We start from the raw sequence: 12959 nt of genomic DNA, 5'->3' as shown, positions 1-12959 counted from the left end.
TTTGTTTTACTTTATATTGTCTATTTCTAACTTACTTTCTAATAATAGCGTTGTAAATATGGATTACTTTTCTTTCTTTTCTTTTTTTTTAATTGCATTTTAGGTTTTGAGGTACATGTGAAGAATATGCAAGATAGTTGCATAGGTACACACGTGGCAGTGTGATTTGCTGCCTTCCTCCCCTTCACCTATATGTGGCATTTGTCCCCATGCTATCTCTCCCCAACTCCCCACCCCCCACTGTCCCTCCCCTATTCCCCTAAACAGACCCCAGTGTGTAGTGCTCCCCTCCCTGTGACCATGTGTTCTCATTGTTCAACACCCTCCTATGAGTGAGAACATGCGGTATTTCATTTTCTGTTCTTGTGTCAGTTTGCTGAGAATGATGGTCTCCAGGTTCCTCCATGTCCCTACAAAGGACACAAACTTATCATTTTTGATGGCGGCATAATATTCCATGGTGTATATGTGCCACATTTTCCCTGTCCAGTCTATCAGCGATGGGCATTTGGGTTGGTTCCAGGTCTTTGCTGTTGTAAACAGTGCTGCAATGAACATTCGTGTGCATGTGTCCTTATAGTAGAATGATTTATAATCCTCTGGATATATACCCAGTAATGGGATTGCTGGGTCAAATGGAATTTCTATTTCTAGGTCCTTGAGGAATCGCCACACTGTCTTCCACAATGGTTGAACTAATTTACACTCCCACCAGCAGTGTAAAAGTGTTCCTATTTCTCCACATCCTCTCCAGCATCTGTTGTCTCCAGATTTTTTAATGATCGCCAGTTAGATGGTATCTCAATGTGGTTTTGATTTGCATTTCTCTAATGACCAGTGATGATGAGCATTTTTTCATATGTTTGTTGGCCTCATGTATGTCTTCTTTTGTAAAGTGCCTGCTCATATCCTTTGCTCACTTTTGAATGGGCTTGTTTGTTTTTTTCTTGTAAATCTGTTTTAGTTCTTTGTAAATTCTGGATATTAGCCCTTTGTCAGATGGGTAAACTGCAAAAGTTTTTTCCCATTCTGTTGGTTGGCGATTCACTCTAATGACTGTTTCTTTTGCAGTGCAGAAGCTGTGGACTTTGATTAGGTACCATTTGTCTATTTTGGTTTTTGTTGCCAATGCTTTTGGTGTTTTGTTCATGAAGTCCTTGCCTACTCCTATGTCCTGAATGGTTTTGCCTAAGTTTTCTTCTGGGGTTTTTATGGTGTTAGGTCTTATGTTTAAGTCTTTAATCCATCTGGAGTTAATTTTAGTATAAGGTGTCAGGAAGGGGTCCAGTTTCTGCTTTCTGCACATAGCTAGCCAATTTTCCCAACACCATTTATTAAACAGGGAATCCTTTCCCCATTGCTTGTTTTTGTCAGGTTTGTCAAAGATTGGATGGTTGTAGATATGTTGTGTTGCCTCTGAGGCCTTTGTTCTGTTCCATTGGTCTATATCTCTGTTTTGGTACCAGTACCATGCTGTTTTGATTACTGTAGCCTTGTAGTTTAGTTTGAAGTCCGGTAGTGTGATGCCTCCTGCTGTGTTCTTTTTGCTTAGAATTGACTTGGCTATGCGGGCTCTCTTTTGGTTCCATATGAAGTTTAAGGTGGTTTTCTCCAGTTCTGTAAAGAAGGTCTTTGGTAGCTTGATGGGGATAGCATTGAATCTGTAAATTACTTTGGGCAGTATGGCCGTTTTCACAATATTGATTCTTCCTGACCATGAACATGGAATGTTTCTCCGTCTGTTTGCATCCTCTCTTATTTCGTTGAGCAGTGGTTTGTAGTAAATATGGATTACTAATTGACCTTTACCTGGTTAGAACATAAGTATATTGTAAATAAGTGTAAATTCACTTATCTAAGTGTAATTTGTAAGTGTAAATTCACTTATGTAACATAAGTGAATTTCTTTTACTAGAATCATGAGTTCAGATTGCAATGAGGATGCTAGTAGATAAGGATAGAGACAGTTATATCCAGAATTGTTCATATTATCTAGAGCCATTGGCAAGAAAAACCAAATGGGATTCCAGATCTTGAGGCACTAATTTACAAAGTTGTGGTCAGTGGCCTTAGAGGACAGTGTTGTTCAAATGAGGAAACAAAGCCTCCTTTTGGTATCTGTATCTTAAAGCCCTAGGAGGAAAGTTTTAAGCTTGGTTAAACATTTCTGTATAGACCCTTTTTTTTTTTTTTTTTTTGAGATGGAGTCTGACACCATTGCCCAGGCTTTAGTGCAGTGGTGCAATCTTGGCTCACTGCAGTCTCCACCTCCTGGGTTCAAGCAATTCTCCTGCCTCAGCCTCCCGAGTAGCTGGGACTACAGGCGTGTACCACCATGCCCAGCTAATTTTGTATTTTTAGTAGAGACAGGGTTTCACCATATTAGTCAGGCTGGTCTCGAACTCCTGACTTCAGGTGATCCACCTGCCTCAGCCTCCCAAAGTGCTGGGATTACAGGTGTGAGCCACCACGCCTGGCCTGTATAGACCCTTTTATATACAAAGGTTGCATTCAAAGCATTGCACAAATTTTGTGCCCCATGACAAACGTAAGTGAATGTGTTCCAAGAAGCTTTGAGAGAGATTGATAGGCAACCCAAAATTTGAGATGCTATTCAGTTTCATTCAAATTGATGTTCATTCAAATTGATTTTGATAACTGAATACAGAAGTACATAAGTATTTGAATTTTGTGGATATAAAAAAATAGTGTCAATTTTGAAGCCTCCATTTTATTACAGTAAAAATTAAAAATGAAAATATGAAATCGTGGAAAATTTTTTGTGGGATTAAGAAATGAGGTCCATCTAGCATTTTGGCCCTCATATAGATGGCAATATATGTTTTCTTCTGGAAAGTAGCCTCCCTGATGTTAACAATAGAGGGTAATTTACCCTTGGATCTATCATTTCACTTGTTTATGTAAACATGTATGTGTGTTTATGTACATGTGTGTGTATGTATATATTGTATACATGTAGGTATGTGTATATTTTGGTTGGTGCCGCCTAATCATATTTATTATACTTCAAGTACTAAGTACAGTATATACTTTAAAAATTATAGCTCTGGAGTCAGACTGCCTGATTTGAATCATGTTGTCATCCCTTCTACCTTTGGGTCTTGGGTATTACTTACTCTCAGTTTCCTTATCTGAAAAATGGGGAGGAATGTGAGAATAGTATCCAACTCAGTCTTATCATGAGGATTAAATCTGTTAATTCTCCATCTCAGTGGGTACTATGCCTGATACATAGTAAGTTCTAAATAAATGTTAGTGGTTATAATTCCCTCTCCAAATCTATTCCTTTTACATGTCAAAATTGACCCCATGGGTTAATCCCTGTTTAATTTAGACTGTGTATGATTTTGTGACATCAGTCTCATCCCTTTTTTTTAAATAAAAAAAATCCTAATATTCTTTGTCCTGTGTTCTTGTTTTTTCACTTCTAATTTTAGTGGCCTACGTGTCAACCTTTTTCTAGCTGCATGAATTTTTTTTTAGGTAATTGGACTTTGATATTCCAGCCAGATGTGGGCTATAGGTGTTTATCGTGTCTTTTTTTTTTTTTTTTTAAAACAGGGCTGAGACCCTTACCCTCCTACCCCTAAGTGAGGTGCTGGAATTAGCTGGAAGAAGCTTTGTAGATTGTTTAGCACAGTGCTCCAGTTTTTCAAAGCAGAAGGTTAGGGCCTGAGGCTGCAACTCCTGATAATGATGGACATTTGTTGTAATACAATGATAATGAAAGACATTTTATTTCTCAACAGAGTACAATTTGTAGAGTAAAATAGGAAATTGTTTATTAAATTTTGCCTTTTTTGAGATACTAGGAAATTCTTATATTTATGAGAAACAACTTTTGAATTGTAGGGAATATAGATATATTTTGATGGGAAATATGAAGAAAATTCCCTTTTAATTCTCTTTTCTTGGATATGTCTATGCTGTTTATAGTATGCTAACACCTTTTCTTACCCTCTTATTCTCTATTTTAAAACTTTTATATCCTAAAATTTGCTCAAATCCATTCCCCCTTTGACTGTTCGTAGTCATTACCTTAGTTCAAGCTCTCATTACCAGTCATCTTGGCCATTGCAGTAACTTTCTGTTTTACCTTCCTTCATCATTGCCTAACTCCAATGCCAGAGTTACCTACCCAGACACATGGATCTAGTCACATCATTTCTTGACTCAGGAACCCCTTGCTTTCTCTCTATACGTCAGACCCTCTTTTCTGTCCATCTACCCCCTCACAAGCATATACCCACACAGAGTGCATCAACTATTTCTGAACTATCAATTTTTAAAGCTGTTGTTCCTTGTTCCCCATAACTGTCCATTGAGAGTCCTCCTATTGTTTCTGAGTCAGTGTACTTCTCCAAGAAATTTTTCCAAATTATTGCAGTAGAAATTACTCTTTTCCCCCTATACTTGCATAACACTTTGTCTCTTTTACTCCACTTGACCCAGATATCCTTATACTGGATGTCTGCCTCTCCTGTGTGTCGTAGCAGGACTTATAAACTGCTGTCTTTCTCAAAGTATTGGCCTGATTGAGTGCCATTTTTATTGTGAAATTAGGAAGACATGGTTTCAGTGAAGTTGGCCATCCACAAAAGGAAAGACTGATTTCTGAAAAGCATAAGCCTTAGAGGTTTTTCCCCCTAGTAATAGTCTAATGATAAAGAAGTTTCTGATTGAGACTAGAGAAAACAGGGAGGCTAACAGAAGCCTTATTTTTTCTGAGGGGAAAATGCCTACTTAGGAGCAAAAGGCAACCTTCAGAGAAGCACCAGTCTCTATTAGACACTAATGCAGGTAGGTTAAACTTTACTTAGAGACATCTATCTGTATGTTATGACATTGGGGGTATACTGGGAAAGCCGCTTTAAGTTGACTCCATTCAAATATGTTTCCTTGGCAGTGTCTTAAACAGTCTTGTCTTTAATGTTTAGCTTTGTCTTTTGTCATGGACAAACGTCCTCAGACAAAGGTAGTATATTTTCATAAATCACATGCAGTTCACTTTATTGAGATTTTCTTACAGATTTTGTTAAACATTTTGTTTGGAAAAGGTGGGTAAGGGTAGAGAATATAATATTGAAACAGAGCAAGGGAAGAATGAAGAAAAAGAGAAAAAGTTAAGAATATAAAATTTGCGAAATGGAATTGGTCTAGGGCTGACCGTATGTGTATGTTTACGCATGGGATCCTTTTCTGTTCACTATCTTTTCTCTTAGAATTTTTTTTAGAAATAACAGTGACTTGGCTTTTTTAAAAACAAAGTTTATAAGGATAAACGATGACTCTGTAAACAATTATGATTTAATACTATATATTCGTTTACATCTCACTCAACTGAGAATGGTGCTGTGTACAGTTTGTATAAGTTTTGATCGATTTTAACGTTTTATAGTTTGTGTATGTTTTATGGTAGTAAATGACAAAATGTACATATATTTTATGCATTCTCAACATACCTTTTTCTTAATTTTTCAATATCTCTAGGCTGTACTGTGTGGATTTTTTCAAATTGTCACGAATCTCCAAATAATTTTCTAATAAATTCATTGTAAAAAATCCACCAGTGGTTTCAAGCCTATGTTGCTCAAGGGTCAGCTGTACCTGCAAAAGATGGTTGGGCGCCATAGATATTTGTGTTTAATTCCCTGCACTGAGGTCACCTACTTTGTTCCTGTTCTGAGCCTCAGTGTTGGCTTCCTCTTAGCATATGGTTCCTAATAAGTTCAAGTATCTGAATACTCAGCCTACAGCAGATTAGCCCACAGCAGATTAGCAACAACTCTAAGTATGTTGTTGAGGGAGCAGGGAGAAGAGAGGATGTAACAAGTGACAAATACCATTAGGGGAAGTGGCAGAGAAACTAAAAAGTAGAAGATATTATCCAGGTATGAGAGACAGACTAACAAACATTGGAAACAGAGATTTGAATGGTTTAAATGAATGATTTGAAGTGATAGTTGGCTAGGACACAAGGTTTTGGGGTTTAGGGGTAGACATAGAGGCAGGTATGATAGAATCTTAGTTATCTTAAAGAGATCACCTATTGTAATAAGGAAGTGAAACTAGAGGCAATTAGAAGATAATCAGAAAGTAAAAGGAACCTCAATTAGAGCAGAGGCACTGGGCATAAGAATTCTAGAGACAAAGTTGGTAGGATCGGTAAGGCAGGTAAAAGTTAAGGACTCATTTGTTCATTCATATTTTCTTTCCTCAGGTTTATTATTAACCACATACTCATGTCAGGTATGGGGGTATAGCGATGAATAACTAAGACTTGGTTTCTTTTTTTTTTTTTTTTGAGATGGAGGCGTGCTCTGTTGCCAGGCTGGAGTGCAGTGGTGTGATCTTGGTTCACTGCAACCTCTGCCTCCCGGGTTCAAGCAATTCCCCTGCCTCAGCCTCCCAAGTAGCTGGGACTGCAGGTGTGCACCACCGCACCTGGCTAATATCTTGTATTTTAGTAGAGACTGGGTTTCGCCACATTGGCCAGGATGGTTTTGATCTCCTGACCTTGTGCTCCACTTGCTTTGACCTCCCAAAGTGCTAGGACTACAGGTGTGAGCCACCGTGCCTGACTTGGCCAGTTTCTGTCTTTTAATGGCCATTCAGTCTGTAGGGAAGACACATGCAAACAAGTGATTGCAAACCACTGCAGTCAAGTGCATGATAACTGTGATAATTAAGTGGTGGTGGAAGGGAGATGATGAGAGCTTGTGTTTGGGTGGATTGGGAAGAGCTTCATAACAGAGTGTTCGCTTGAGCTGCCCACTAAATGGATGGGGTTTCTGCAGATCCCCAAGGTAGGAAAGGACATTCCAGGTAGGGAAGAGGATGCTGTGGTCAGGAAGTTGTAAATAATTTGGTGTGGCCACAGCACAAATGTGTAGAATTGTGTCCAGAAGTGAAACTAGAGTTGGATCTGGAAGGTTCAAGTGCAAGGTTGAAGAATTTGGCTTTAATTTTGTAGAAGCCACTGGGGACTACAGAATAGTATTCAGGCAGGGAAAATAATATCTTTGCTTTTTGGATACTAGTGTTGTGAAGGAAGTAGGACAGAAAAAAGATTGGAAAACCTTCTGAATTTGCTAAAAGAACAGGTACAACATATAACTCAGGCCTAAACTGAGAGTGGTGGTGGGAGTAGAAGAGAGGGGAGGCCATGTTCTGGAGGTAGAATCAAGGGGAACTTAGTGCCTAGGTGTGGAAAATGAGGCAGGGAGTGAGAAAGAGAAACAGGTGGATCCTCTGGTTCTAGTTATGGGATACTGGAAATATAGAAGTTCCATGAGGAAGCGGCTCATTTAGAGGGAGATAAAAACCCAGTTTTTGAATACAAGTGTGAGGCAGATATACTTAAAGAAAAATAAAGTTAGATCTGTTCTCATACTGCGTACCAACCAGAATAAAGTGATAATCCAAAAAAAATTTTTAACTATACAAATGAAGAAAATAGAGTCAAATCTTTATCTCATCATTAAGAGTGATGGAAGAACTCTCAAAGGGGAAAATGAGTGAATTCAGTTACATGAAAATTGACAGCTTCTTTATGCCAGTAGACAACTAAAAGGCAAACAAGAGGCCTGGGAGAAGTGATTATAATAATGCAATAAAGGATTGCTGTCTTAATATATTGAGTTCAAATCAGTTGGTAAGAAAAACAGTATAATTCAATAGGAAAAAATGGGGACTAAGGATGTAAACAGGCACTTCACGAGAGAAATAAGGATAATAATCATATGTTTAATTTAGACTAAAGATGCAAATTAAAAGAACTGAAATATTTCACCTGTAAAATTTATAAATATTAAAAGAAAATTAACCAGGCTTTCCAAACAATTTTGGAAAAGTTAGCATATTTATACATTGCTAGTGGTAGTCCAAATTTTGTCACCATTTTGGAGGGCAGTTTTGTAATGTAAATCAGAAGACTTCTTTTCATTTTGGCCCAACAATTTGACTTTTTTTGGATTTGTCTAAAGGAAGTAATTGGACAGCTGTCAGAAAAGAGTGGTAGATAGGATGAGAACCGGAACAAGAGTGGTATAATTTCAGCCAGCAGGCCAGGTGTGATGGCTCACACCTGTAATCCCAGCACTTTGGGAAGCCGAGGTGGGCGGATCACTTGAGGTCAGGAATTTGAGACCAGCCTGACCAACGTGGTGAAATCTTCTCTACGAAAAAAAAAAAAAATAAATAAATTCAAAATTAGCTGGGCATGGTGGCAGGTGCCTGCAATCATAGCTACTTGGGAAGCTGAGGCAGGAGAATCACTTGAAGCTGGGAGCCAGAGAGTGCAGTGAGCCAAGATCATGCCATTGCACTGCAGTCTGGGCAATAAGAGTGAAACTCCGTTCAAAAAAAATAATAATAATAATCGGCCAGCAAAGAGTTTCAAGGAGAGAGATGTCAGTGATATTGAAGAGAGATAAAGTAGAATGCAGATCTGAGAAGTGCCTTTAGGATTAGCAGTTAGACATTCGTGACCACAGTGAAACTAGTCTCAGTGGTTGATGGAGGTAGAAGCCCTTTTAGGTAAAGAGTTGATAACTGCAGCATGGTCTTATTTTTCAAACTATTGGAGGTGAAATGAAGGTGAGAGAAAGAGTAATCACTGTAGAAGAATGATTCGTTTTCATTTTTAAAGCTGATGAGACATGAATGTTTTTATACATGATGGGGAGAAAGTTAGAGATTGAAGAAAGATGAGATAAATGAGAAAGGCTTCCAAAGGAATGAGCCCAGGTGGAGGAGGAACTAGCTTTTACATAGGAGAGGGACAGGTATGACAGAAGAAAGGAATTAAAGTTGTAGACAGATGCAAATCATAAACCTGTACAAAGAGGGGTGAAAAAATTTTGTTAATAGGGTTGGAATGCTATCACCTCTGATTGTCTCACTTAATTTTCCCTTTTCATATGGCATATTTTCTCAAAAGAGTGGTCTATACTCTAACTTCTCCCCCTTGAACTCATTCCAGAAGGCTTCTGCTGTCTTTACTTCACCGAAACTCTTATCAAGGTCACCAATGAATTCATGCTTCCCAATCCAGTGCTTAATTCTCAGTCCTAATCTTATTTTACTTGCTTACAGGATTTGACAGTTGATTATTTCTTCCTCCTCGAAACACTTTCTTTATCTGCTTTCTCCATACAGTACTCCCCTAATTTTCTTCCATTCACAGTGGCCACTCCTCCTCTGCCTGGTCCTCTCCATCCCCTAGAAATGTGCTAAGGCGGAGCCTTGAATCAGCCCTTCTCTTTGCTCCTTACCCTCATCCACAGTCTTTTAGTGATCTTTTTCAATCTGATGGCTTTCCATACCGTCTTTACACCAGTGTCTGCTAATTTATGTCATCTTCCCGGTCCTCTTCTTTGAACTGGACTTGTGTGTGTAACTGTTCATTCAGTGTCTCTTCTTAGATGTCCAACAAGCAGTTCAAATTTTACATAGTCAGACTTGAGCATACCCATTAAACCTGTTGTCTTACAGTGCACCTCAGTAATGCTAACCGCATCCTTCCAGTTGCTCAGATCAGAAATTGGAGTCACCCTTGACGCCTCCCCTACCATCAGCCCATGAACACATTTTATCAATCAGCACACCTACCTTCAGAATATATCTAAAATTGAGTAATTTCTCACTATCTCAACTATGTTCATCATGTTCAGTCTACCATCATCTGTGGCTCAGAATATTTCAGTAGGCTTTTAATTGCTTCTGCCTTTGACTGCTTCAGATTATTTTCAGCATACCAGCCAATGATCTGTTAAAATCTGACTCAGTAAAAACCAAAGTTTTAAGGCTCTTCAAGGTTTAGTTAGCCCAGTTACCACTCTGATGTCTTTTCTTCTCTGAACTTTGCTCATTTTATCTATGCTGGCCTCCTTACTGTCCACTGAACACACCAGGGACATTCTCGCCTTAGGGCCATTGTACTTACAGTCTTGTTTGCCTGTAAGAAACATTTTTACACCAGCTACCTGTATGGCTTTCTAGTTACTTCCTTTTGGTTTTAAATTCAAATTCCACCTTCTCAGTGAGTGCTTCTGTGATCACTGTTTAAAATACCTGCCCTCCCCGTACTTGACTTCCCTACCTTGCTTTCCTTAGCTCTGTAAAACTTTTCACCATCTAAAATAGTGCATTTTATTTCTTCTTGTATATTGTCTCTCTTCCACACTTCAACTCCATCCTCCCCCCCATCCCACCCAAATGTTAGCTTCACAAGGGCAGGGATTTTTGTCTGTTCATTGCTGAACTCCTAACCCTGGAACAGTAGTGTCTGGCACATAGCAGTTTTTCAGTAAAATCCTAGATGTGTGGATGAACAGACAGGAGAGAGAATGGGAGGTCAGATTTGAGGTTAGGGAAAACAATTAACTAGTTTGCTTTTCAGTGTAGTTGGTTTGTGAAAGTTCACCCCCATGGGAGATGTCAGAAAGGCAGGTAATAGCAACTTAATGTGTGAAACCTGGGATTTTGTTTGAATCATGTTTGAAACACCGGAGACTAATAAATTGGAGATCCATTGTTGATCATCCTAGTGGCTTCATATAGTACAGCCTCTTTATAGTTCTGGGTTTACAGTGCAAGTATTTTATTAATATTTCCAATCATGTAACATTATGCATTTTTATTTTGAAGGGATAGTTTATTTGGTATATTTGAATCTGTAATGAATTACAATGTATTTTCTTTAAGACTGTAACTTAAGTAAATTAGAAGACACTGTGTCAGCACATGGGAATCATTTTGCATAAATACCAAGGTGAACAAGGCCCTGGTCCCTGCCATTTTCTATTTAGTCCGGCCTTGAGAAAGCACAAATATGGACCTTCAAGGTCTGGTCCAAAGTTATTCTTGATCTGATAGTATATATATATAATATATGTATATATGCACTTACTATGTATATATGTAATACATATACATTAAATTATAAGTAGAGCAAATTGAGCATCCTAAATAAAATATGCTTTTTAAATTATTGGTATCACTGATCAGCTTTGAAAGCTGCAGCATTTAAATTTCTTTTATCTTTTTCTTAATTAAGATAATGAAGCCTGAGAATCTTAATTATTAGTAATATCACTGTGATATTGTTTTAGTTCTATTTCCTTGATCTTATTGTACAGGTTGATCACAGAATAGCAGTATCCAGCTGATTGTTTTGCATTTATTGGAGAAAATAGGACTAAAGAGTTTTTTTCTTCTGTAGCTTTAGATATTTTTTATGAAAAAATGTAAGATTGGCTCTGGGGCAAAATCTGCTATCTAAAACCACTGGGTTTGTACTAAAGCCATCTGTGCTGCTAATGTTTACCTGTACTTGCCTTAAAAAAAAAAAAAAGGGCTGGGCATGGTGGCTCACACTTGTAACCCTGGCACTTTGGGAGGCTGTAGGAGGCTGAGGTGGGCGGATCACTTGCAATCAGGAGTTCAAGACCAGCCTGGCTAACATGATGAAAACCTGTCTCTACTAAAAGTGCAAAAATTAGCCAGGCCTGGTGGCACATGCCTGTAATCCCAGCTGCTCAGGAGGCTGAGGCATGAGAATCGCTTGAACCCAGGAGGTAGAGGTTGCAGTGAGCTGAGATTGTGCCACTGTACTCCAGCCTGGGCGACAGAGTAAGACTCAATAAATAAATAAATAAAAATAAAAGTAAAACAACAACAAACCAAATATAGATTTAGCATCATGTCCTAAATAGCACTTTTCCTGGGAACTAGAAGAGAAAATTATTTTTGTCTTGTACCATTGTAGTATCTCATGTCATGCTACCATAATAAAAAATACAAAACTGCTGTGTAACTTGTACTACTCTCTTGTGTGTATATGCTTGTCTGTGCAAATTTCATATCAGGATATTTAAAGTGTCTAGTACAGTGGGGCCAAAACAAACAAAAAGAAATGCTCACACGAAACCTTCCTGACAGAATTTGGATTTAGATCATTTTTATGGTAAACACAAAACTGGATACTAGTAAAGAAAAATATTTGTTCTACTTTAGGGAAAAATATAAAAAAGGAATTTGCACTCACCACACATTTCTAGAATCTTAGAATTTGGGATCTAGAAGTAAATTTGGAGTTGACCTAGTGTGGCGCAGTCATTTGCAGTTAAACGTGAGACGGCTGGAAAGGAGAAGGGATGGCCTGGGTTATTAGTCATAGGGCCAAGAGTTGGATCCAGGCCTCCTACTTACCAGTCTAGTGGGTTTTCAGCAATCCAGCTTATCTGCTCTTATCTCTGGCATCCTTTGCAATTAGCAACGTAGTAATAAGTTAGTGTTACAGTGCTTTGTGGCTTATAAAAGGTTTTTCTGGCAGTGTGACATTTTTTAGTTCATAGTCATCCTGTGTCATAATCAAGATGCCATTTCTGTTTTATGTATGAGGAGATCGTGATTTATAGACATTTTAGTGGGGTGTGCTACATCATGATGTCACGTTGCTAGTGATTCCCTAACTCCCAAGTTACCTTTCTTTTGGTGACCTGTGCTCCTTTGGATTATTGTGATCCAAAATACAGAAATTAGAAATTGAAAAGATCTGGGAAGTAAAAACTTGTCAATCACTTGAAAACTATTGTTTTCTAAAATATGCTGTGGAATAAGTTAAATCTTTGAAAGCTTTCATCTGTTAGAAGAAAATAGAATATTATTGATAAAAATCAGAACTCTTGCCTTTGAATGGAATATAAACACATTTAAATTATAATAAGCAGGTAAACTTATCACATGCAATAAAACTAAACCAGTTAACACTGTGGCTCCTCTCATACATGATTCTTCATCTTTTATGTATTATGTGACACTTGTGAATTTGTGGCTTTATCCAGTAATTAGAAATTGCCTCAACGCAGCTGGCTCGTGAAGAGTGCTGTTGATGAAGGGAGCCCATGTGTTGCAGTGCTGGAGAAGTCTTTCTT

At 38.2% G+C, this 12959-nt stretch overlaps 1 protein-coding gene across 2 annotated transcripts in view; it reads left to right on the top strand.

Moving 5' to 3' along the window:
• Window positions 1–12959, top strand: part of LNX2 (ligand of numb-protein X 2) — a 76852-nt gene that overhangs the window by 19814 nt on the left and 44079 nt on the right. The gene's annotated exons all lie outside the window — the stretch shown is intronic.

The sequence above is a fragment of the Callithrix jacchus genome, chromosome 5 (assembly GCF_049354715.1).
Source record: "Callithrix jacchus isolate 240 chromosome 5, calJac240_pri, whole genome shotgun sequence".
NCBI classification, from domain to species: Eukaryota; Metazoa; Chordata; class Mammalia; order Primates; family Cebidae; genus Callithrix; species Callithrix jacchus.
Note: the sequence above shows the minus strand (reverse complement) of the source record. Positions and strands in the feature narration are given on the sequence as shown.